Here is a 25,614-nt window from a genome sequence, read left to right as displayed (position 1 = left end):
TTCAGAGTGCTTGCTAGCAGCACTAGTCCTGGGCAGTTATTATCATTAGGTGGGGAAAATGAGGGAGAGAGTTACCTGACTTTGCTAAGGCCATGGAGGCAGGTAGCAATCCAACCAAATATCTGAGCCTTGTTTGCAGAGATCCCCTGGGTCCCTTTATATCATCCTCACACACACTCTGCAGCATCAAGGCTGGGGACTGGACGGATCCTATAGGTGACCTTTGCAAAATAGTGAGCATCAGGGATTATTTAGATTCTGTCAAGTTTGGGAAGGGGAAACAGGGAGTGAAAGAAAAGTGCCATATACTTTCTCCAGAGGGGTAGAGCAGTGCCTATGGATGGAAAATGGTGGGTTTTCTTTTGCAACATGCATAAATCTGGACTCCATTCCTTTACTCCCCACACCCTCCTGGGAGCTTCTACTGAATTGTAACTCCCTTGACACAGCCCTCAGAGTGGTGTGTGGCTTTCAGCCACAGTGCTTCTAGCTCTCTTTGGGATACAAACTTTGGGCTTCATTCAAGAAAGCACTTAGGCATGTGTAATTCCTTAAATTTCAATGTGACTATTCATGAGCACAGAGTTAGCACATATTTAATTGCCTTCCTGAATATGGGCCAAAATAGAGAGCATCCCAGGAGTGTATGGGAAGGAAACTTAGTTTTCATTGCTTTAATAGAGATAGCTGCTCCACTTAGAAGCATTTGCAAATGGTTTGGGAAGGTTTGGGACTTCTTGCTAGCACGTCTCTAGAGGGTAAAGCAGGCAACCAACCGTACTGCAAATGAGGATCGCCTGTGTCTGTACTGCCCCAAGGGGGAGGACTCACATGAGAACTGATACTTTTTCTCTCTTTTTTTTTTTTTCGTATGTCTGCCCAACAAGTGCTCAGCTCCAATGTTCTCCCCATCCATTTGTAAATTCAGCAGGTTTTATTAATGGCCTTTGGGAAAGAGCTCTGTATTTAGAGTATTCAATTGTGCAGGTAAAATTAGAAGAGAAAACTTTTTAAGTGTCTAATTTTTGAGAGTCTGCTTTCCATTTAAAAAATAACTGGAAGGTGATGAGGAGAAAAAACATACTTTTTATGTAAACTCTGACATGGTAACAAAATGGAGGTGCGGCACTAGTAATGATGGCACATTTCCTTAGCACCCAAATTGCCACCTAGATCCCACAGGCCTCCACTGTGTTCAACTGAAATTGTTGTTGAGTGTGAAAAACCACCAAAATCTTCAGTATTTACCACCATTTCTTGGCCAAATAGTGCAGATGATACCTTCTTCACTTTTCAAAACTAGCTCTAAAACATGATGTGGGTTGTCAGTGAGTAGCAGCAATTTCCATTTGGCTTTTCAGTTGTAAATAGTGAACATCTCAAACTGTGCTTGAATTTAAAAAATGAAGCATTTTTGCCCAAGACCTACATTCATTTATCTGCATGTGGGTAATTATGGTGGAGACCTCCATATCTGTGATGAGATTCACCTCGTCTTAAAATAGGTATCTCTTAGACATTTATTAAATGGTTAACTGAGGCTGAGAAATCATTGCTTCATTTTCAGATGCCAGTTTGCAACACTGGCAGCTAGCAAGAAAGAACCTACTTTCCTCACGGTCACTTTTAGTGGTAGCTTTGCCTACAACAGTTATGACCCATATACGCAGGCGCCAAGCCGGCTGAGCCATGCTGAAGATTAGCACACTGACCGCTGCTCCAGGCTTAGAGGGTTTTGGGTTGAGTCATGTGTGGGTGGGGGTAAGGCTTTCTCCTTCACAACCAGTGTTATTTTCACTGCCTGCCCAGGCGAGGTGGGTGAGGAAGGAGGTTAATCAAACACTGTGTGTGTGTCCTGCTTGTGGCAGCATCGGATGCGACTGCTCCGCACGCTGGGGTTGAGGGTGGGTGTCTGGCCTCTGTGGTGGGCGAGAGGCTGCTGAAGCCTGGAGAGGGTACATGGACGGTAGCATGAGGCCACTGGGGTGCAGAATAGTCCCATTTTTGTGGAGAGAGGCGCAGCCGAGCCCTGGGTCTCCTACAGGACTACAGGATGCTGGGGACACTGGGGAACAGCTGTGACTTGACAGGGGCTTGGTGCAGTGCCTGTGTGTTGTCCTGTCCCAACTCTCCTCCTGCCCTCTCTTCAACTGAGCTGCTCTTCATGCAGTAAAGGTTCCTGCACCTAAAGGATGCTGGGCCATTCCCAATTTTGCGATGGGCAGAGCTCCTTTGGGCCCTGGGGTGAAAGCAGATTAAGCCATGGTCCTTTCCCGCCATGTTGGAAATTGGAGTCTGTACACACAGGGCTGATGATGCTACGCAGCAGGGTACATTGCTGATATTGCAATACGCTTCTTTGCCCGAAGTGACATGTGAATGTCTCCCTGATGGAGGCAAGAGAAGCGCTTTTGAAAGACATATGAGAGAACTCCAAAGATAATTTCTACTTTAGCTGTTCCTGAGGAAGATGGCCCATGAAAGGGAAAACACAAAGGGATACTCACATTTACACACAAGTACATTTTTACGTCCTATGTGAGGATGGTGATCATGAATGGAAACAGGTAATAGAAAGTTTGCCCAGAAAAAACACAATTCTAAAGCAAAATTAGCTTGTACAAAGAAAATGGACTATAATTGGCAGGACTATTTTAAAATTAGCAAACCTTGACCGTTCAACTTTGTTTTTTAAAAATCTTATTTCTAAATACAAGGCCATGCTTATAGTGGCATCTAGTGGCTATTGTGTTTATGGAGATCTCCTCCCCAACACTGCTGCAAGCGTAGGACCAGGACAGATTTGCAACACTGTCTGCCTTTTTGTCTAAGATTGGCTTTCCAGTTGCATTTTCCTTGTGCATACCTTTTTTTTTTTTTTTTTTTTTTTCTTAGAGTATTTTCTAACAAATCAATGCAAAGATCAACACTGAAGTCGGGGGTGTCACAGACTTTAGGGTGAATGTTGGGTTAGAGCACCTTATAAATAGGTGAAGTTCTGGATTTAGGTCTTCATTTTACTTCAGAATTATAGAAAATGAATCTGAAAAGGCAAAAATTTAGGGTGGTTCAGGCTGACAAAAGCTGGAGGTAGCTCAGACCCAAGTTCTCATCTCATGTGAACTTCTAACGTTTCAGCAACTGGGAAATGCACATGTACAGGTTTATCAAAGGGCAAGTGAGCTGGGCTCTGGCAGTGCCTCCCTTCGTGCTGGCTGGTGCTCACCTGGTGGGACAGCATCAGGGCATTTGCTGAGAGATGGGCCATGCCCTCTCCTGATAGCAAGTACCACGAAGGGGGACACTGACAGCCAGGTTGCTGATAAAATGACCCAGTAAGCACTCTTCCTCTCAAGAGACTGAACTGGCAGAAGAGTGCTTTCCCACAAGAGAGCAAGAAAAAAGAGGGAGGCTAGTGCTGATGGCAGCTGTGAGGACGTGCCAGAGAAAGTGTGGCCCCACTGCCTGCCTCCTGCTCCTTTCGTTCACCTGCAGCCACCTGACATGAAGGGGAAACACTCCCATCGCTCCTCTTAGCTGCCTGGTGGTCTTGCCTCCAGTGCAGGCTTCCCCGTCCTCTTCTCCTGGCTTCACTGGTGATCCCAGATCCCCCTGATCCCACCACCCTAGCTCTCCTCAGAGCTCTGATCTGTCAAAACCCGCACACTGATGGCTCCCTGTGATATGCTCCAGCCCAGGTCCTTGCTGCTCACTGCTCCTAGCACCTCTTTGCCCTCCTCTCGACCTGCACCCCAGCCATGTCTCTCTCCTTCCTGTGCTGTGGACATCACCAGTAGAAATATTGGTGTGATGCTGAGTTTTTCTAGTGCAGACTCATCCCCTGTTTCATCTGTCATTGTCCTAGCTGATCTCTCCACCTTTGCTAAGTCCTACACCAGGAATTCGAGCTCCTTTTCACCTGCTTTGGCCCCTGCCTATCTGTTCCTCCACCACATTCCCTGCTGCCCCTTTCTGCAGAGCCCAGCAGGTTTTGCTAAGAAAAACAGTGAGCTCTGCCGTGACCTATCTCTTCCGTTTGACCCACTCTTTCCTTTAGTCACAAGCACAGCTTTGACTAACAATGTTATTCTGGGGATTACAGCCTCTCCTTCTGTAAAGTTCAGACACAACAGCTGTGCTTCTGCTACAAAACTCAACAAGCCGAGGGAAAGGGCCTGAGCAGTGGCATGTCGTTGTCCGTACAGTTAGTTATCAAGGTCCTGGCACACTAGCACTGACTCGTCAGCGCTGAGACATAGTCCATGACTACTCCTGATAGGCTGCAGCAGCTGGATGGGGTTACCTGTGTGGTGTGAGCGGGTGGGTGTCAGACCTAAAAAGCAGTTTCAGGCCTGTTTTATTGACTAAAAGTCAGCTGATCAAAACTGTTATGACGAATTGACACATTGGCCAGAAGATGACATTAGTCCTTGTTGAATAGCACCCTGGTCCTTCGCTCTCAGCAAGCAAGGGCTGTACTGGCATGGTTGTGCACCTCCCACGAGACCTGCCCTTCTTTGCCGTGTCTGTCAGAAAGGTGTAACAGATTTGGGGAAGCACTGAGATAAACTCATGGCAGAAAGACCCACCAAGGAGCTTCAGACCCTTCATGCTTTCTTTAGAGATACCCAAGCCCCAGGGAACAGTCAGGTGAGAGGGGCAACTTGGAGAGGAGGGTCACCTCATACCTGCTCTGTTTCTGGCATGGCTCTCTAAGCATCCCCCACTGGCTGCTGTCAGGGATGGGCTGGATGGGCCCTTGGTGGCTGTTCCTCATTGCTTGCCCTGTACGCAGTAACAAAAGCACGTCCAAGGGCCAGGGCTCTAAGGGCAGTGTTTTCTTCAGTGTGAGGACAGATAGATTTACATACTGAACTGCTGTTAAAACAATTCAGGTAACAACACAGGGGAAGACCTAGAGAGCTCATGCACTACAAAAACCCAAGAGAGTTTTTTCTCATGTGCATACCTTGTATTGTAATGTATGAAATATTGTAGCTAATGAGTCCCATTTACCTGAGATGTTAATACATCCACATCCTGTACCACTTTATCTTTTGACATTTTTTTTTTATGGAAGTGATAATTTTCTTGAGTATATTATCATGAATTCATTTAAACACCTAAAAGCTCAGCTATAGTCTAATTGTGACATATATATTGGTACTATGAAATCTGCTTTTGCAATGCAAATGCCTGTCTATTAGCAGAATCTTGTAAATTTGATTTTGAGTTTGGAGCAGCAGCTGTTTATTCAGTTCACAGGTTTCTTGCGGTTTGTGGTTTCTTGTGGTTTAAACATTTGCAGGGTGTAGACACTAACGGGAGCACTGAATTGTTTATGGTGATCTTTGAAGCAGCATTGCAGATTTGTTATGAATTTTTGCCAGGCCAGCAGAAACATATTAGCCTCTCCTTATGCAAAGTCCCACGTGCAGAGTAACCTCACTAATCCACTGCTTTGGGACCGTGCCACCATGCAGGTCAGTGAGAGTTTATACTGCTACTTTATGGCAGTAGATCACGTCCTTTCTTCAGATGTATTTTTTGGAGGATTGTCTTTTCCCCAAAACAGGGCATTCAGACATAAAGAAAAAAAAAAAAAGAAAACTAATTTGAAAGTGCTCACAGCAAAAGCCAAAGTAAGAGCACTAGACAAGGCAGCAGGTTAGTGGTCATCTCGACGACTCATGAACTAGCTCTGTAATCCCAGCTCTGCACTGGGAGCACATAAACATGCCCTCCTAGTTGGAAAGCCATCTCTTACAACAACAGACTCCTATCAGAATCTGTGAGGTAGAGCTCCTCTCATCTGTTCTGTGTACTTTTGCTGGTAATCCCATGCCAGTTCCATCACTGCTTGTTTTCTAATTCAGGAGTCAGCAAGATGACTTTCCAGGAGTCTGGTCAGTTCACGCCAAGCTCCCTTGCATGAGCTACAAGGAGAATAGGCTGGTTGTCCCAAACTTAGAAAGCAAACAGACAGACTTGTCCTAATTCCTAACTTGACAAATATTGATTGCAGAGTGGTCCACTAGATTGTTGTCACCTCTATAACGAAGGAGAGGAAGCTTATTTGACATGGGTTAGGCAAACCTCTGAAGAGATATAATTGTCAAAAAATATTGCACTACGGAGGAATAGGAAGATTAATCTCACAAGCCCTTTCTACCTAATTCTTGATGACATGCTGTCTTCCTTAGGTACATGGCAAAAGGGAGCCCTCTAGGGTAAGCGTTGTATAGGAAGACCTCAGTCTTCAAGATTCTTCACATTTAGTTTCGTTTTGTATTTCAGCAGGTGTGAAGATTCGTGAAACACAATGATTTATTTTACAACTTCCAGCTCAAGGGAAACCCAAGCTGCTCACCCAAGCCCAGGACATTTTTCTAGCAGAAATATCTCCCCATTTCTCTAAGCATCTGTCAAAGACAGGCTAGAAGGGCTGGGAAACCTTTGTAATGGCTCAGACTAGCTGTTCTCGTGCTCCCTAAAATGGGGTATGAATGAGTGAATGAAAGCTGGGGAGTGTACACCCTCTTATGAAAGTCCCATGCTGGCCTTCATGTTTTGCTCTCCTATGAACATTTCACAGCTGCCGAAGGCCCGTGTAAATGGGCTGCTTCTCCTTTTCCCATTGTTATCCTTCATCACACTCTGATCCCACTCCCAGTTACCTACACGCTGCCAGTACTGCCAGCCAGAGTGTCCTATTTGTCTACTTTTTCTGTAATTATCGTATCTTTTTCTCCTACTGCTCTTAGACTCCTTCAATAAACAAGCAAACCCACGCTGCTTGGCTTGTGTATGCTGCAGCAGGGGTGAGGAGCACAGAAGGACGGGAAGAGGAGAGCAATCATGTCAGTGCTGTGCTGAGGAGAGAGGTGAAGGAGGAAAAAGGGACAGCTGGAAGGAGTGTTTAACTTCTTTATCAATGATTTGGACAAGGGGATGGAGTGCAACCTTAGTAAGTTTGCAGATGACACCAAGCTGGGTGGAAGTGTTGATACGCTTGAGGGTAGGGAAGCTCTACAGAGGGATCTAGATAGGCTGGATCAACGGGCCAAGGCCAGTTCCATGAGTTTCAATAAGGCCAAGTGCCAGGTCCTGCACTTCAGCCACAACAACCCCCAGCAGCGCTACAGGCTTGGGGATGAGTGGCTGGAGAGCTGCCAGGCAGAGAGGGACCTGGGAGTGTTGATTGACAGCCGGCTGAACATGAGCCAGCAGTGTGCCCAGGTGGCCAAGAAGGCCAACAGCATCCTGGCCTGTATCAGCGAAAGCGTGGCCAGCAGGAGTAGGGAGGTGATCGTGCCCCTGTACTTGGCACTGGTGAGGCTGCACCTCGAGTGCTGTGTGCAGTTTTGGGCCCCTCCCTACAAGAAGGACATTGAGGTGCTGGAGAGGGTACAGAGGCAGGCTACCAAGCTAGTAAAGTATTTGGAGCATGTCTCGTATGAGGAACGGCTGAGGGATCTGGGGCTGTTTAGCCCGGAGGAGGCTGAGGAGAGACCTTATCGCCCTCTACAACCACCTGAAAGGAAGTTGTAGTGAGGTGGGGGTGGGTCTCTTCTCCCAAGTAAGAAGTGATAGGACAAGGGGAAATGGCCTTAAGTTGCACCAGGGGAGGTTCAGGCTGGATATTAGGAAGAATTTCTTTACTGAAAGGGTTGTCAAGCATTGGAACAGCCTGCCCAGGAGGTGTTTAAGAGACGGGTAGATGTTGTACTTAGGGACATGGTTTAGTGGTGTTGGTAGAGCTAGGACAAAGGTTGGACTCAATGATCTTGGAGGTCTCTTCCAACCAAAACTGTTCTATGATTCTGTGAGTGGGATTGACTGTGATATGTAAAAGTACAAGGTCTTCGTACCTCACAAGTTAAGGGGCCTCTGGTTTATGTAGAGTATCTTCATTGCTGTTGACTGAACGCAAGGCTCAGACCTGCTCTGGTCCTGTGATGGCAGCTCCAAGGACAGGAGGGTGCAGCAAGACCCTCAACACCTGATAAGATGGACGTCCTTCAAACCAGGCACGTCAGACCCCAGCCAGCTGCAGCCCTCCTGCTGCTGCCTCGCCAGCCCTCCCATCGCATCTGGCTCAGAGGCACTGCCTCTGCTGGGCTCATAGCCTCGTGACATTTTCTCAGTAAGGATTTACTGTCATGTTAAGTCTAACGATACTTCCTCTGTTCTCCCTGCCATTTTGCTAAAGCACATGGCTGTAGCTCAGGTAAATTACAGGCCTGCCACAGAAATTACTGGGTGTAACTCCCTGGCCTGAGTTAAAAGGGTGATAGACCTGGGGATTGCAGGAACTTCCTCCTGAGCCTGAGAAACCATGAATTGCCTTGTGAAGCCTGCAACTTTGCACAGTACTGCAAAGTCTTCTTTTTTTTTTTTTTTTTTTTTAAGTCCCTTTTGTTTACCACCCCAGCAGCAGTGCTTTCGCTGGCTCAGGCAGCTGTATTGCTAAAGGATCATATGATTGTGTCTTCTCTGGTCTTTCCTTCTAATCCAGAAATACCACAAACATAAAGAAATTCTTTTTCAGAAATTACTGTCAGGGAGGCCATGTAAAGTATTTTCATTTTAATGGGATTTCCCATTTCTTCTTTTTCAATTCTCATGCCAAAGAAGCAGAAACAAGCAGTTTTGCCTTGGGTGCCAGCCTGTGGTGGTTGCTCTGCTACATGTGGCAGCTTGGACTCACGCTTCCACTGGGACTGAGCCTTCTGTGCAGTGCCTGGCTTCAGGCAATGAAATATGAGGTAAGAGAGTGCAGCTGTTTGGGTGAGAAAGGCACCTCAACTCAAGTATTGTTGTGCTTGTTTATACTGGGCTAGAGCAAGGGTAACAGCAAAATTAATTTCTGTTTCTTTCCTATCAGATGCCATGGCAATGTCAGAGATAGTTATGTGAAAACTTCCTCTCAGACTTCACTGCTGATCTGGAGTGTGCTTTTCTTTTAATTTTTTTAATTCCTCTAAAAGTTTCATCTAATTTTGAGCCGGCTTAGTTTGGGGACCAACCCTATATCAATGTGTCTCTCTGCTGTCTTCTGGAGTGCCTGCTGTGGGCTAAGCCATTGTGCTTTACTCTCTGCAAGGATGCTTCGTTCTCCCTGCCCAGACTACATCTCCTCTCATTCCTCACTCTCCCATTCTACTGAATTTCTGAGGTGCATCCTGGTAACTGCACAAGCACAGAGGAGCTCCAGGCATGGGAACCTGGCTCACGGGAGCAAGGAGGGCTCTGCCGGGTGCAGCTCACGGTGAGATCACCTGGAAGAGAAGGTGAAGGAAGCACTCACGGGCACGGCAAAACATTTTCAAGAGCTGTCATCTGGCACAGTGCCCTTCCACTGATGGGAACAGCCTGTCTTCATCAGAGAGGCATGAAGGCTTCATCTTGGATCACCAAGTCTCCAAAAATACCTTCCTGCTTCTAGCACAAACCTAGTTATCGGGTCAAGCGTATTCAATACCCAGTAACAAATACAAGAGCTTGTCTGTGACAAATGCTGATTGCAAAAGGCTTCACCTGATGAAGAATTGCTCAATTGGTCAATTAGTTGCTCTGAAGGAACAGAGCATGGCAAAAGACCAAATTTTGGGGTATTGGCTGCCACCTCTGGAGAGACAGAAATCAGAGAGTGTAAAATGTAGCATGCAGGCAAATTGTGTGGTGTTTCCAGCCAGCGTCGTGGTCTCTGGACCAGAGGGGGGTGGTGTGTCAGAGCGCGATAGTTTTTTCTTTCAAAAAGACCTTTCCATCCCAGCAAGCTCACTGTTCCCAACACTTACATTCCTTTTCATCCAAATACTACCTCTTTGGAAAAAAATCCTTTAAAAAGGATTTGGCAAAACCCCAACCAACAGCAATCAAATGAACTAGCATGCAAAAACTCCAGGACCTCCCTCAAGACAGCATTTTGTTGCCTCTTGATCTTGGGAGACTCATTTCCCGTGGTGGTGGGGCAGCACTAATGTGTAGCTAGGTAGTGATGATGCCACTTCCAAATTAGTGTCATCCACTGTATTGCAAAGATTGGTTGGTCAGATTCTCATACAGATGTTGTAGCTCTAGAGCATTTACAAGAGGCAAAGAGTAACTTAACAGCTCCCAATTAGCTTGTAGAAAAGAACACATGGTGCTTAAGGTTGACCAAAAAAGCAGCATGCAACTCTTCTGAAAAAGCAATGCTGCTACTCCTTGTGATGCTTTAGCCTCCTGCAGTGCCAGATGTAGATAGTGTTTTACTATTTCTTTCTTCAAATAGCAGTGCTCAGGGGGGATAAACTTTACTTAACCTAATTAATTTTAATCACAGCTTTCAAATCTCATACTGTGCAAAGAATTACAAATTGGAATACATTAATAGAAGCCATGGTTTATGCTGCAAGCTAATCGGGAAGTGTGCATTTACATTTTCTGCATGAGTTTGCAATTACCATTAAAATAAAATTCAGTTATGTCCTTTTAAATTACTAAATTGTGAAGAACAGATTGAGCTGGTCCCATTTGTTGTAGAAAATGACTTGAAAATGGCCTACATTTCAAAGAATTAAATGATTCTTACTGAATAAGAGGTTTTAGAAAATGATTTCCAGTTGTCTAGAGTTAAGGTGCTTCCAGGCATTCTGGTTTAAACAATCTTTCTTTTAAAATAATGGATTGCTTAATGTTTCCTACCTGCTTCTGCACAGGTTCATGGAAGGAACAAAGAGAGCTCTCCCACAAAGCCTCAGCTATGTTTTCCTTTAGGAGACAACCAGAGAAACAACATCTCAGCTGACCACATCCAAAACCTGACTCCAAGATACCACAGCACTGAGCATCAGTCCAGAAAATTGCCTTCCCAACAGGGAGGTTTCTCATATCATGAATAATGGGAGGGACCCCAAAAATGGCCCAAAATGCTAAAATGTAGCAGCTCTGGGGTTTCACTACAAACACCAAACTCCTCTGTATGTCTTTGAAATTCCAATTCTGATAGGACCAGCCTAAAAATTTTACATATACCCAGTGATTTAAGAGCCTTTGTCCCATTTAAAATGAATAAATGTATGCAGAAGACTGATCCCTTCAGCCACTGATGGTGACTGTGGCCCATTCTCCAGTGCCTGGCTGTGGGATTGCTGGACCACCCTTCAGCAATGCCCACTCTTGTATCTGGAAGGCTAGATGCTAGATTTCTGTGGTCTATGTCACCCCAGGTCCAGGGGCTCCAATTTCAGGGCTGCCAGTGACTACAGAAGGAGTGAAAATAAGGTGGCCTTGGCGTTGCTGATGTGTGCCAAAAGAGCTGATGATTCGGCCAACTAGCGCTCATCTTCAAAAGCAAGTCAATCTTTTAGGAAACTAAATCCCATTGACTTCATCGGAAACCTAAGTTTTAAAGTGCCAGACACCCTTCTAAGCATGCAGCTCAAATACCTAAGTCATCTGCCCCTTTGAGGAAGTGTTACCTCACTAGAAATGGCCTCGTTTGCAAGTAAAGGTGAATCATTCCAAAAGGAGCATTGTCCTCAGGAGTGTATTCTGTGTTGCAGTCTGACAGTGATCTAAATTGGTTTTAATATAACGTTTTACATCATAATGACAGTATTCAAGAGAGTACAGCAGTGTTTGTATTTATTTTCTGGTGTAAACCTGCTGCAAACTAACTTTTTAAAAATTCAAGATCATGTAAAGCTAGCAGTGTAAATTAAAGAGGAAAACCACAGTCTCATCATAGTTTGTACAGACACAGAAACAGTTTACTCTTTTGTGTAGCAAAAAGGCCAAAACACATGGCTTTTGGGAAAACACAAGCAAATGTATCTATTATAGATTATAACCTTTAGCTAAGTTGTAAACTTCATGCTTATTAAATAATTGATAGCACACCAGAGCTTCTGGAAAGCCATGTTTAACATGCTGAGTTTAAATAAAATGGCTTGTGATAATGACTTTTTGTAAAACATAAAGTACAAATACTGACACAGAGACTGACAGGATGAAACATTTCCATTTTATTAAACAGATTATTACATCTAAAATAGCACTGAACCTAACTAATATCTCTGGAAGAGGAAAATTAACCATGTTTTCACCCTGAAATATCACTTCAAACTTCTATTTGCAACAGAAAGCTTGTTGAAGGTTTCTTCTCTTTAAAAATGCAGCTTAAATACTCTGTAGAGTGCTCATAACCACAGAATGATATAAGTAGCTTTAAAGCAAATGATGAGCTGATTCTTAACTGATGTAAATCACCAGAGCTCTGCTAGAGTAAGTGGAAATCTACTCAATGGACAATTTTAATTTTAAATAAGATACAGACTGCAGATCCATGAAAATAGTTTCCATATACTTTCTTTAAATTGCAATGAGAAGATGAAAATTCACTTTTCCACCCCTCCAGTTTCCGTAGGTGACTGTGAGGAAGGAAGTGCAAAAACACACCACGTTTTCCTTTCTGTAACGCTCAGGTTAGTAAGCACCGGCAAGTTTAGAAAGGTTGCGCTGCTGCAAAAAAATAGAGGGAGCATGTAGTTAAATGTAGAGATGCCTCATCTCTAAGGGATTAGTCTGCACCTTTTATACCAGGTAGAACCATAGAATAGTTTGGGCTGGGAGGGACTTCTAAAGTTCATCTAGTCCAAGCCCCCTGCAGTGAGCAGGGACATCTTTAGCTAGGTCAGGTTGCTCAGAGCCCCGTCCAACCTGACCTGGAATGTTCCCAGGGATGGGGCTTTAACCACATCTCTGAGCAACCTGTTCCAGTGTTTCACCACCCTCATTGTACAAGATTTACTCCTTATATCTAGTCCAAATCTACTCTGTTTTAGTTTAAAGCCATTACCCCTTCTCCTATCACAATAGGCCCTGCTAAAAAGATTGCCCCCAGCTTTCTTATAGGCCCCCGTTAAGTACTGAAAGGCCACTATAAGGTCTCCCTGGAGCCTTCTCATCTCCAGGCTGAACAACCCCAACTCTCTCAGCCTTTCTTCATAGGGGAGGTGCTCCAGCCCCCTGATCATCTTCGTGGCCATCCTCTGGACCTGCTCCAACAGGTCCGTGTCTTTCTTGTGCTAGTGGCCCCAGAGCTGAACACAGCACTCCAGGTGGGGTCGCACCAGAGCAGAGTAGTGGGGGGAAGAATCATCTCCCTCGACCTACTGGCCACGCTGCTTTTCATGCAGCCTGGGATATGGTTGGCCTTCTGGGCTGTGACTGCACATTGCTGGCTCATACTCAGTTTTTTATCTACCAGCACCCCCATGTCCTTCTCAGGGCTGGTCTCAATGCCTTCATCCCCCAGCTTATATTGATAACAGGGGTTTCCCTGACCCAGGTGCAGGACCTTGCACTTGGCCTTGTTGAACCTCATGAGGCTCACATGAGCCCACTTCTCAAGCTTGTCCAGGCCTCTCTGGATGTCACTCCGTCCCTCAGGCGTGTCAACTGTACCACTCAGCTTGGTGTGGTCTGCAAACTGGCCGAGGGTGCACTCGATCCCACTGTCTATGTCACTGATATTAAACTGCACATGTCCCAGTACGGACTCCTGAGGGACACTGCTTGTCACCAGTCTCCATCTAGATAGCGAGCCTCTGACTACCACCCTCTGGATGTGACCATCCAACCAGTTCCTCACCCACCGAACAGTCCACCCATCAAATCCATACCTCCCCGATTTAGAGAGAAGGATGTGTGGGACACCATGTCAAAGGCCTTAGGTAGGAGGATGAGAGTGGTGCACGTCATGCTTCTGCCTTCAAAAGAGCCCTGCCCACTGCTGAAGCAGAAGTGGGACTCCAGCAAGCACTTTTTGAATCCTTTCAGGATTAAAGATGAGAAGCCACTAGGGTTATGAGGCTTACTCCAGGCCTTACCCACAGCAGTCACCACCCAAAGCAACTGGAAATACTGCAAGCAGCCTTTGGCCGCTTGAGTAATTTCAGAGGCTACTCTAGTAATTAATCTGGGTGATTTAGGTACTGTGTTGTTTTGGTGTTTAAAAATACATAAAGGCTAATTTTCAGCTACTTCTAAGATTACTTCTTCTTAACTGCTATAATCCAAATTCTTTTTTGTGTGCAAGCCTTTACAGCTGTCATCAAGGTCAGCCTGGGTTTTAAGTAGGCTCTTTGTAGTACCTTCAAACCCCAGCCTCTACCCAAGTGCACATTTTCTTTGCTCTTAAATTATTAACAATGTCTAATTTCAGACACAAACCCATTTTGCACCCACTAGAGAGGCTTTGTGCATTGAACAGGCTCCACATGACGTTCCTTCCCAACAATTCCGGACCAGAAGGAGGAAACCACTGCAATTCCCATTTCCAAGCTGTAAAGCAGCTTTCAGCACCACCAGCTGACTACTTAGTGCATGTTAATTAGCTCAGGAACATTCCCAGGCCACTGCATCGAGATGAAATGTGCGCACAACTGAAGACTCACTCATTGACAATCAAATTTTTAAGTTACCAGGCCTGTCGACTTTTCTCTGCAGAGCAGAGCTACTTCTTCAAAAGCAGTGATATTCCTCTGAGGGTAAGGGGAAAAGAAAAAAAAGCCATATTTTTGCATAATCACAGCTTTCAGCAGTACAAAATTCACTGCTCTGTGGGAAATTGCAAAACAAAAAGTCTTAGTAAGTACAAAGTCCTCAGTGCTCTGACATGTTAATGCAAGGGAAAAATTGCCTTGCACAAAAGAGATTATGAGGGCTATTTGGCACCATTTTATTGTTGCCAGGTCTTTATTCAAGGTCTCATCACAGTTATAGAGCATCACATCACTGTTTGAAGGGCTCTGTGAGCAATATAGTTGAAAAAAAGCTTTCTCCTGCTGCTCAGCCCTCCTTCAGCAGAAATCTCTCTCACCTCCAGGAAACCCAGGTTACAGCATGACGTAATTCAGCCCCTACTGGCAGTCTCAGTATTGTTTAATTAACTTTTTCAAATTTATTGTGGTTCCTTGCAGATCCAGCATAAATGCTGTGTCTTGGCTACTGCAAAGCTGACACTGAGAAAATTTGCTGAAAAACTACATGTATTTATTACCACTTATATAGTGAAAATACATTGCTTTTGTCTACTAGTATGCACAATAAAAAGGGGAATAACACATTTTTCTTTTTCACTTTCCTTGAATTTAGAGGCTAATTTGTGTCTATCGTATTTATTTCTATATATTGGCAAATAATGTCAATAATTAGGTAATTTAAGACCCATCTGTGCAGATGTCCGGTTTTACAACAGAAGTTACAAGTAGAGGATGACTGCGTAAGACCCTGTACTTGCCTAAATTTCAGTGATGAAGAATATGGGAAAAAGAAACCTGAGCTGGGCATGAAGCAGCCATTGATCAAAAAAACCAACTGATCATTTAAATCATAATTTAGGGTATTGGTGGTGCAAATCTTGGGCACACTCCACTGGACAGGCGTTGGCCTTGGCTAGCTCCCTGGCAGAGGCTGGGTGAGAGTCCCCAGAGGGGTAACAGCACCCCAAGCTAAGCATGTATAGAAATTTCTATAAGACTTGAAAAGGCTATTCTCCCAGCAAGAGAAGACACATCAGATCTTCGTTAACACAGCAATGGTACACTGAGAGCAAACACAGAACATGGTGCTATCCCATAGAGTGCTGGGTTTGGCCGTACTCTCCTGAATTCAGCTGTATTTTCTGGATCACTGCAAGAAGCTCTGGCATTAATTTTTCATATTTGTAAAGTAAAGTGAGTTTGGCCCGGTTTCTCAAGCCAAGTAGGCCACAGTTCTCTCAAAATGATGGGCCCCCAGGGAGCTGAGAATAACTGAACTGAGACAAGAGACTAGCAAAATTTATTATTTTGTGGAGCCTTAAAGGTTTTCTCCAGATACAAGTGAAATACACATTTATTTAATTTTTGTTTGCTCTCTCACTGGTGTCACAAGAAAGTAATGCATTTTTATTTACAGCTTTGCTGTCACTGCCAGATTTGTAAAAGTAAGATGATCTTGCATTTCCTGTGTTCTAAGCAGCAGAAAAGGAAGAATTTGAGCTTGGTGAGAAATTCTTTCTTCTTATGAGCACTGCATGTGGAAATAGAGCTTTAGGCACATTCCTTCCTAACCGCACAGCATTTTAATGTAATTAAACACAGCCACTTGTAAGGAAGTGAAGTGCATAACATAAATAGATCTCTGCTAACCTTTTATTTCAACAAAACTTTATACCATTATACCATAACTTTTAACAAGTAACAATGTTTGGTTTAGAATATTTTACTTTATCCCTGAATTATAAAGTTCTGTAGAGCATTAGCAGAAAGTTGTCTCTTAGATTGTTTTATGTCATTAATAGTTATGACCCTGAGCAAGATTAAGCTGAGTCAGCTAGTTTGTAGCAAGCCCATGGTCTTTTATTAAAGCCTCTTATACGTAGGAGACACATTATCTCATATTAAGATGTAATTTCATCACCCTGCTATGCATATCCAAAAGATGTACGCATCCATTCATTGCTATCCCACTTTCACAACAACAGCTGACCTGGTTTATAATCGGTTTACTTCCATGTGTATCAGTCTAATCAATTTAGCTGCAAGTAGCAGTTAAAAAGCAAAAGTACCCAATCCTTGCTAACTAAAAGGATGTACTTTCTAGCCAAGCTAGATTCAGGAAACCTCTCTTGAATGGTACTGCTTAACTGATATTTAATCAGGGATAGAATCACTGGAGCCCACTACATAAATTACTTGATGGACAGGCAGGAAACTTGAATCTTTTTCTCAAATTAGGTATGGACCTTCTGGAAGGTCAGCTACACTCCCTTGGGCCTCTATTTTCCCATAATTGTGCTTTCTGGAAAGTGATTTGAAGCCTTCAGGTGAAGAAACACTCTGCAAGCGTTACATATCAGTAATAAAAGTAGGTCTAATGACCACATGTTTTTCCCTTAAAGACTTTCCATGTGGCCAGCATCACCCATAGAGACTGTTGTGTGGCATTTTGCTGGTGTTTTTACCCTACGAACTGTTGCAAGGTGGGCTCCAGTTACTGGTTTATCATTATAAGCCTGTGCTGAGACTTGTGCATCTAAATACTGGTGAAAATCCAATCTTTTACTGCTGTAAATTTGCTTATTACCTATGCTCTGTACATTGCCAAATAAGCTTTTGCCTCCTGGTTGCCGTAATGATGTTTTTTACAAGATGCTGCTGCCTATGAGACCAAGTGACAGTGCTAATGACCCATGCCCTTGTTCTCTGCTTCCCTTGCTTGCGCCTCTTGTTTCTCCACACCCAATTAAGGAAAGGAATTGAGGTTAATATTCCTGTCCTTGAAATTAAATCTATCCTTGCCCCACAGTGCAATTAATGAAAACACTTTGGATAGGGAGCCTTTCATCTCTAGGTCACTTGTTTATTTAGTAGGAGTTGTCAATGACTCACACCATTAATTTGTCTGCTGGGTGGCAAACACAGAATGAATTAGCGACCTTAGCCTCGATTATAGGCATTCACCTTGCAAAACCACTGCCACAACTTAACACTGCTGCTGCTCTTTGAGGTGAAGAGTTGTGGTGGCTACAAAACTTCTCCTTGTACCACAGGTTCTCCTGCAGCCTGCCTGCACACACACCAAGGGTACACCCTGGGCACACAAGCCTGTGCTGCTCTTGATACTACTAATTCTAGGGATAATTAGATAAACCTGGCTGTTATATGTCAAACATTAGCCTTGTTCCAAATAACAGGGCAAGTTACACTATTCTCTCTTACTGTGAAAACTGCAGGTCAATAATATATTTGGTTATTAAATAATTTTAAGGTCCAGAACATGTTCAGCAGCACAAACACAACGTATGGGGCAGAATGGGAGTAGGTATTTCTGGTTTTCCCGTTGGCAGATGCTGACAAATGGGGAGTTCTTGGGGTACTGACAAATGCTAAGGGCATCTGAGAGTAATCTCTCCCAGATCCACCTGTGTAGTCAATGGGGTGGCTGACTTGCAAAGCAGAGAGATGCATGTTCTGCATCATCCACTTCAGAAGCCTAAATTAGGCTCACAGCTTGGATTATTACGGAGGAGCATATCTCTCCTTTGCCTGTAAAGCAAGTGTGAGAAAGCATCTTTGTGAATACTTTCACCACCCCTCCAATTACCTGCTCTGAGGCTGAGCTCTGAGAAAATGATCAGTATGGGAAGAATAGTCCCTCTACAAGCCTGATCCTTGTTATGGAGAAGGCTGTGTATCTTCAAGCTCACAGCAGCAGGAACTTCTTCCCTTTGCTGCTGCCCTGATACGCTGGGGTAGGCTTTCCAACCCTGACAAACACACTCAACTCTTGAAAATAAAGACAAACCTGTAGTTTTCTTTCTCACATCCCTTCAGAGCAAAACAGAAAAGATCCCCAGAGTCACAGCTTGCTTACAATCACGTTGAAAATTTTTGAACTCTGCTGTGCCTGAAAGAAAGGGGAGCTGGCATTAGTGCATTATCATCACTCCCAGAGCAACGATTAGGTCTGAGCAGGTACCATGGGGAACATCAGTCCAAGTAAACATCAGCCACTGGATCATAAATGTTCAGGAGAGCTCAAAGTGCTTAGTGTTCATCATCTGATTCTTAAGGGATTTGTATTTATGCCAAGTTAATAAGTGAACAGCATAGCCTGCAATTTGTTGCCATACTGTACAGCAATATTTTTATGCAAGTGACTGCAATAACACTAATGTTGCATTCAATTTTTGAGTGGCTTGTGGAGGCAGCCACTTTTCTTCTCTTGACACGCTCAGGCTGGACTGCAGGGCAGACGATGGGGTTGAGAGCATTGAGATTTGAGAAATCTGTTGTGATGACCTTGCAAAAATCTTCACAATGTAGAGTGCTGCAGTGGTGGCTTGAATACAGATGAATAAATGCCTCGCCTGAACGCTTCTGTATTTAAGGCGTATTTTAGAGCTACCACACAGTTGTCCATTACACAGCAGGAGGGACACTGAACCAGAACATAAGCAGTCAGCACTTTTAAACTTCTTTTAAGCGCTTTTTAAAACATTCAGCTCATTCATCCTGCAAACAAAAAGGGCTCTTGGGACCTGGCAGCACTGGCTGACAGAAGGCTGCTACAGATAATTTTATATTACACTACCAGCATGGACAGCTCTCTTGCTTTAGCAAGTGATCTAAACCTCAGATTTTTTACCTATTAATTTATAGATTACCTTTTAATTTATAGATTACCTTTTAATTGATTTTAATGTTTTCTTGGGGAGAGGAGGGAGAATAAGCAATTACAAGAAATGCTGTCTTTTGGTACAAGAAGTCAATTCAAATGAAGAAACCTGAAGCAGCAAGTTGCCTATCAGTATAAACCATTCATAAGAAACTTGCCATTGCAGCTGCTGCTGTAGTATTAGAGAGACTTTCCTGGGAAAGGTAGAAGAACATTCCCTCTTCTGACCCCTGCACACGCTGTTACCCATCAAGGACTGTACTGTCTTGGGAGTCTAATGTTTGTTAAAAAGCAAAGAGTGCGACACTCTCTCTAGTTGTGACAGCAAAAAGGTCTCAGCCAGGCATGGTTTGCTGGAAGAGCAACAACCTCTCAGGCCAACTGACAGCACTGGAAAAAGCAACACCATCGCTTTCATGTAGTTGTGAGGGCAATACACCATTTGCCTCCCTACCCAGCCAGTTTTAGACATCAGGATTAACATGCCAAACTGACTGCAAATTCAATTTCCTCACTGGCATTCTCCTTAATTTTTCTTGCAAATTTTTGAGATTTCAGCATTTTGTTTGATTTCAGACAGGGACTTTGCAGGTTCACTTTCTGTGAACCCAAAGCTCTGCTTTTCTCCAGCAAATTTGATACCTAGACTAGAAGTAACCACTCCAGCAAATGAAGACATAGTGCTAATCATCATCAACATGATGTAACGCCTCAACATCAACGCCTGCCATTAGACTGATGTTCTCCCCACTAAAGATACTCTGAAATTTACTCACTTCACTGTTAGAAAATCTGCTCCCAAATAAATCAAGTAAAGGCTAAAGTTCTCTAGAGCCATTTTCTTTGTACTTACATTTTATGACTTTCTTTAGCAACTGTCTAATCTCTGTACGTGACTCTCATTGGCAGAGACTAAATTTGTAGGAGCTGAACAGAATACAGAAGAGCTTTGTGCAATTGGTTGTATCAGCTAGCGCCTCTTCCAGGTCTGAGACACCAGGGCACCAGGGAAGGTAAAAAAATCCCCCAAATCTGAGCTCTCAGACAATTAAAACCAAGTTAGGTTCTTAATGTTCATCCCTTTTCGCACCTTTCATGATTTATTGCAATAGGATTATATTAAAAAATCAATCTCTCAGCCTGAGGTCCTGCTTCAGAAGTAGTTATATAAGAAGTTATGCTTTATGGAAGGGCACATTCATCTGCCTCTCCACCTTGCTTAAGTCACTGACTTGAGGAAAAGAAGTTGCTGCTGCTGGTAGCTCTCGTACGAGTACACTGTCTCCTTCCACTCTTGGAAAGGAGCTGTACCTGCTCAAAGCCAGTGAAGGCTGAGGTTTGCCCAGGAGGTGCAAAAACTATAGAATTATAGCAGCTGAGATTGAAAAGTCAGTTTGACCTATAGCACTTTTGTTGGCGGTGGTGGTGGGGCATGCCATAATATGCAGAATAAACAATAAACCAGCCACGTTCAGATCCCCAGCTGTGTTAGTAAGACTTTTTCCTCTCAGCTCTGAGAAGTCAGAGCGCTCAGGAAAGCAGCCATGAAAGCCTCCACCACACCATTTGTTTCACCACATGGTTCCTTTGGTAGTGCACTCAGAGGGCAGCTTGTGCCGAGGCTACAGGCGTGTTTCCCTGATCCGGAGATGTGGGATACAGTGTGCTTAGTGACCCTCACCCTCTCTTTTCTTTTTTTCCCTCCAAAACAAACAGAACAAATCCCTCCTCAGTCATCTCTAAGTACCTAGTGTTTATGGTAAGCATAAATAATCAACCTAAACCCCCCACTTTGCTACAGCTTTGGTGTCTGCCAGCACTCAAGGACACCTGGAATAGTGGCTAAAGACCTCAAATGAAAAACAGCAGCATGGCTCACACCAGCAGGCCTGCTAACGTTCAGCCACAGCACGGTGCTCTGATGTAGAGCACAGCTGCACCGACCAAAATGACTCCTTGTGCCGTCTCTGTCTCTTAGGTCCTATCCAAGGACTTTACTGACAGAAGCAGTTCGTGCCCGGCAGCCCCGCAGACAGCCCTCAGGAGGATGGGCTAAATTAGCTTCACCTCCTACCTCACGAACAATTCCCGGCTATGCTCTAGCCACATTGCTAATGATGATGTAAGAAACTTTAATAAGAGTCTGATTTGCACGTACCAGGTTTAACTTTTTGGAGACAGCTGTTCGAGGAGCCCTCTGGTGACAGGCACAGGCAGGCTCTTCTGGGGGCTTGGGGAACAAAGATGCTCACAGGAACACTTCTGCAGAGGTGCTTTGGCAAATACGGACGTCCTTAGACGATGGGACAGTTCATTCCCTCTCTTAGCCTAATCTTTGTAACTTTGCCTGCTTTTGGAAGGGAGTCTAAATAGTTTTAAACATACATTGTATTGACACCAGCAATGCTGCATAAAAGGTTCAGTGCAAACAACTCTCCTCCTTTTCTTAAGTAGCTTTTTAGCCACCCCCCTTTTTACACCGCTGGAGCTACGAGGACAGTCATGGTGGCTTTGTACACCACCCAAAGGCAGCCTTACAGGTGAAGTCCACCTTGCTGCTCACGAAAAGGCAGAGGAACAGACCCGGATAGAGCTCCTGGGCATATCCACCTCGTGATCTTCAAGTCTCCTACAACTAGGGACTTATTTCCAATTTTCTGCTATAAGCTAGTTGTGTCCCATCCCACATGCTGAGCCCGCAGGATATATGAATGCAAGTCACTCCTTGGTCTTCTGCCTAAATACCACACGAGAGCAGCCTACTTGCAGCTGCTCCACAGCCGCTCTCATTCAACACCAGTGGGAGGGAAAAGCATGGCCGGGAAAAAAGGAAGACCAGCGCATTTCCACCAGTCTGCATGTCAGCACTGGCAGGTTTGTATTCATGCCGGGAGCACCCACTGCTGAAGGGCAAGAAGAAGTCCGAGGGAAGCCAAAACTTGCAGCTACCGTCTGCACACTGCTAGGGAGCTGCAGTTGGGGTGCATTGTGTCACCCCTCATTTCCTCAGCACTGGCAAAGAGCTGTGGTCTCACACCAAGGAGGCAGAGGCTGCTCCACTCCACCTGCTTCCAGGTCTGCCTCTCACAGCGCCTTTTGCTTCATGAGTCCAAACACGGTTTTAACTTCTTGTAACGCAATCATCTGCTCCTCTCTTTCCATCCATAAAGGCAACAGCTCCCAGGTATAAGAGTAGCTGGGCCGCCTTTACCCAAATTAGAAGAGAGGTATCGACAAAGCACGTGTAATTATGTGAACACAAGCCTATTTCAGCCTTTGGAGTGTCTCAAATTTTTAGCTACTTTGTGTAAAACACAGATGTGAATAAAAATCTTTTTGTTTCATTAATAATGCTTGTTTAGGTTAAAGCCTTAGAATTAGCAATGCTCTTTAAGTACTTTAAGACATCATTTTATTAATAATTAAAAATTTAAAAGTATTTGGTATAAACTCAGTTTTGCACGCTCCTGAAGTACCCCTCCATGACCAGAATCGGGATGTAGGTTCAAAGTCAAAGCATGTGTAGCAAATCTGTCCAAGTGCAGTGGGAGATCTGAACTGTGCCTGCAAGAAGTAGAAAAGGGTTACACAGGCACAGAAAATAACTGATGCACCCTTACACACAGCCCCCTGTATTTATCTGTTTCTGAAGAACTTGATCCTCATGGGCTTAGAGCACCACTCATCTAGTGACAATATTAAAGTAAATAAAAGCTAACTACAGAAAGCTCAGATTTTGGCAATAAAAAGACATCTATCAATGCTGATTTGATATATACAGCTCTCTACACCTATACACATAAGCATGTAACAGCGTGTGTATGTGTGCATGTACACGTACATGGGCTTACTTTCGTGAGATCCTCCTCTTCCACCAGTTCACCACAAGGAAATCTGCATTTTGAGGGGTTGAGCGTGCCGCACCTTTTTTTGCCCTTATCCTTTCAAACTTTCCTGCAGGTTAGAGCAGGGCACCTGAAACAGCCAAGTCGTTCAAAGCAGCTCAGAACAGATCTGAAGCACGATTTTGTGTTCTTCACAGGCAAGATGACAGTTAAAGGGTTGTCTCTGTGGTACGGCAATGGAAACTCTCAGGAAGTAAAATCCCTTATGAACAAAATAGAGAAGTTCCAGGGAATGGAATTTGTCCGAGCTGAACAACAAAAGAGGAGCGCTTATCTTTCTGCGGGACATCCGTATGAAAGATGCGTCATTCTTAAAATATCTTGATACGCAATTATGAGTAGGACTATTCATCCTACACCCTACTTCTGCACACAGGAAGGGAAGAGCTAATAGCAGAAGAATTTTCTTTCGGTGGTGGGAACAACTGCATGATGATTATCCCCCACCCTGTGTGGGATTCCATCAGAGATCAAGGATGCCCTGGCAAGCGTTGGGGCGTTACCACATGTTTGTGGAAGTCTCTCAGTTTTTATTAATTAGATTCCTGACAACGCAATAAAACCCTGTAGCAGAAAGCCACACTGCTCATTCCTGAATCATATGAAATTATTCACCATTTTATGTACAAGTTTTCAATTACAGTCTTCAACTTATCTTCAAAAAAACCCCCAAAAAAACAAACCCCCAAAACAAAAAGCCTAAAAATAGCATTTTTGGCAGAACTGCAGTGTACAGAAGCATACTTTCAATTACAGATTATCTTACAGAATACATATTGTAACAAAAAGCAGAGCCTGTTACCTTTTCTGAGAAGGCAGTGCCCAGACAAAACTAGATGTTTCACCTCCATTATTAGAGGAACAGCTTTAACTGGACAAAGAGCACATGAAAAAAATTCCTGAACGCTCCAGATGGTTTAACAGAAAAATAAAAGTACATTTGTAAACAACTTTAAAACAAGAGCCTTATGAAAATAATAAAGGTCACTGAAAGTTAAGCTGTTAAACTCTTCGTAGCTCAAACCACTATATTCTACCCTTATGGATTTTTTTTTTTTTTTTTTTTTTTTTTTTTTTTTTACAACACACAGATTTTGCCACACAGAACACTTCACTGACAAATCTGGGCAAATGTTTTTAAATTTTTTAGTGGAATTAAGAAAGGGACAATTTGAAGGCAAAACGTCAAACTCCAAATTCCCTTTGAAAACTACAAGAGCAGGATAACCTAACTGTTGAATGGAGCAGAGTTCAACAGTGCATGGTAGCACAACACTTATTTTACAATTTGAGAGCCTTTTTAATCTAAACCCTGCAAAGTCATAAGCAACTGTTAGAATAACTTTTGTATTGTGTACCATTAAGTCGGCATTGCATTCACTTTCATTACTCAAACTTTGCCATAAAGTGACTTTTCATATACAATACTGATTTACCTTAAGTGTATCTGTTTCATGACAAGGCAAACTGTAAAAACTGTCCTGGGAAATGATTTTGCGTGTGAAATTATCACCCATGCATCTGAAGTGGAGCACTAGTATTTACACTCCTCTACTGCATGCTTCAGCACATGTTAACTAAGCTGCTGATCACCGAGTGTGTCCATTTTGGTAGATGGACAGATGTATGCGAAGAGCAATGCTTTGGATAACTCGTGCTATTCCTAATACTACAGTTATTTTCTGTGCCAATTACATTTTGCTATAAATATGTGTGCCCTTAAGCTGATCCCAATATCACTTTCAGCTAACTAATCAAATTATCTGCTAAGGTTTTGGGAATGATAACCCTTCCTTTATTTAAATAAAAGGACGGAAGGGTTTCTAACTCCCAAAGGTTTGCCAACAACAGATTTATTTTCAAGACAGGATGACACTGTTCAGTAAACTGTTCATCATCTTTGTTGTTCACAGATAAGCACAATAGTATTGGTTTTTATCAGGCAGGCAGGAAAGGGAAGAGAAAACACTTTGAGGTTTTCGCTCTTCATGTTTTTCAAGTCCTGCTCATGGGGTCTTAGGAATAATTATTAATTTGAAACAAGTATAATTCAAATTTCAGATTACTTCTCTTACATTTTGAGGGCTCAGCAGCTAAATTTCAACTTTCTATTTTTCTTTTGCAAAGGAGTGTTATTAAAAACCTGCCCACAACTGAGTACATCAAGAATTTGTGTAAGGAATAATTTCTCATTATATTTAGAAGTGCCTCATTTTTGTACCAGTTAAAAGTTAATTCATAATCCAAATAATCAATCTGCAATGTAAACAAGTAGTTATTTTCTCCCATGTAATAATGGTAAATAACAACACTGATCATTATATATTCTGCTTGAGTTCATTAAATGCAATTCTTCAGTCACAAAGGCAGCAGGCATTCTGTGATGGACTTCTTTTATCTATGTTCAAATTAGTGGAATAACTGAGATTCCTGATGGAGATCTAAGCCATTTCCCTAATTTTCTTAATAGCTTCCATTATTTGCATACTCAACT

Source organism: Leptosomus discolor, chromosome 2 (genome assembly GCF_034619465.1).
Source record: "Leptosomus discolor isolate bLepDis1 chromosome 2, bLepDis1.hap2, whole genome shotgun sequence".
NCBI classification, from domain to species: domain Eukaryota; kingdom Metazoa; phylum Chordata; class Aves; order Leptosomiformes; family Leptosomidae; genus Leptosomus; species Leptosomus discolor.
This window is presented reverse-complemented; position numbering follows the sequence as displayed.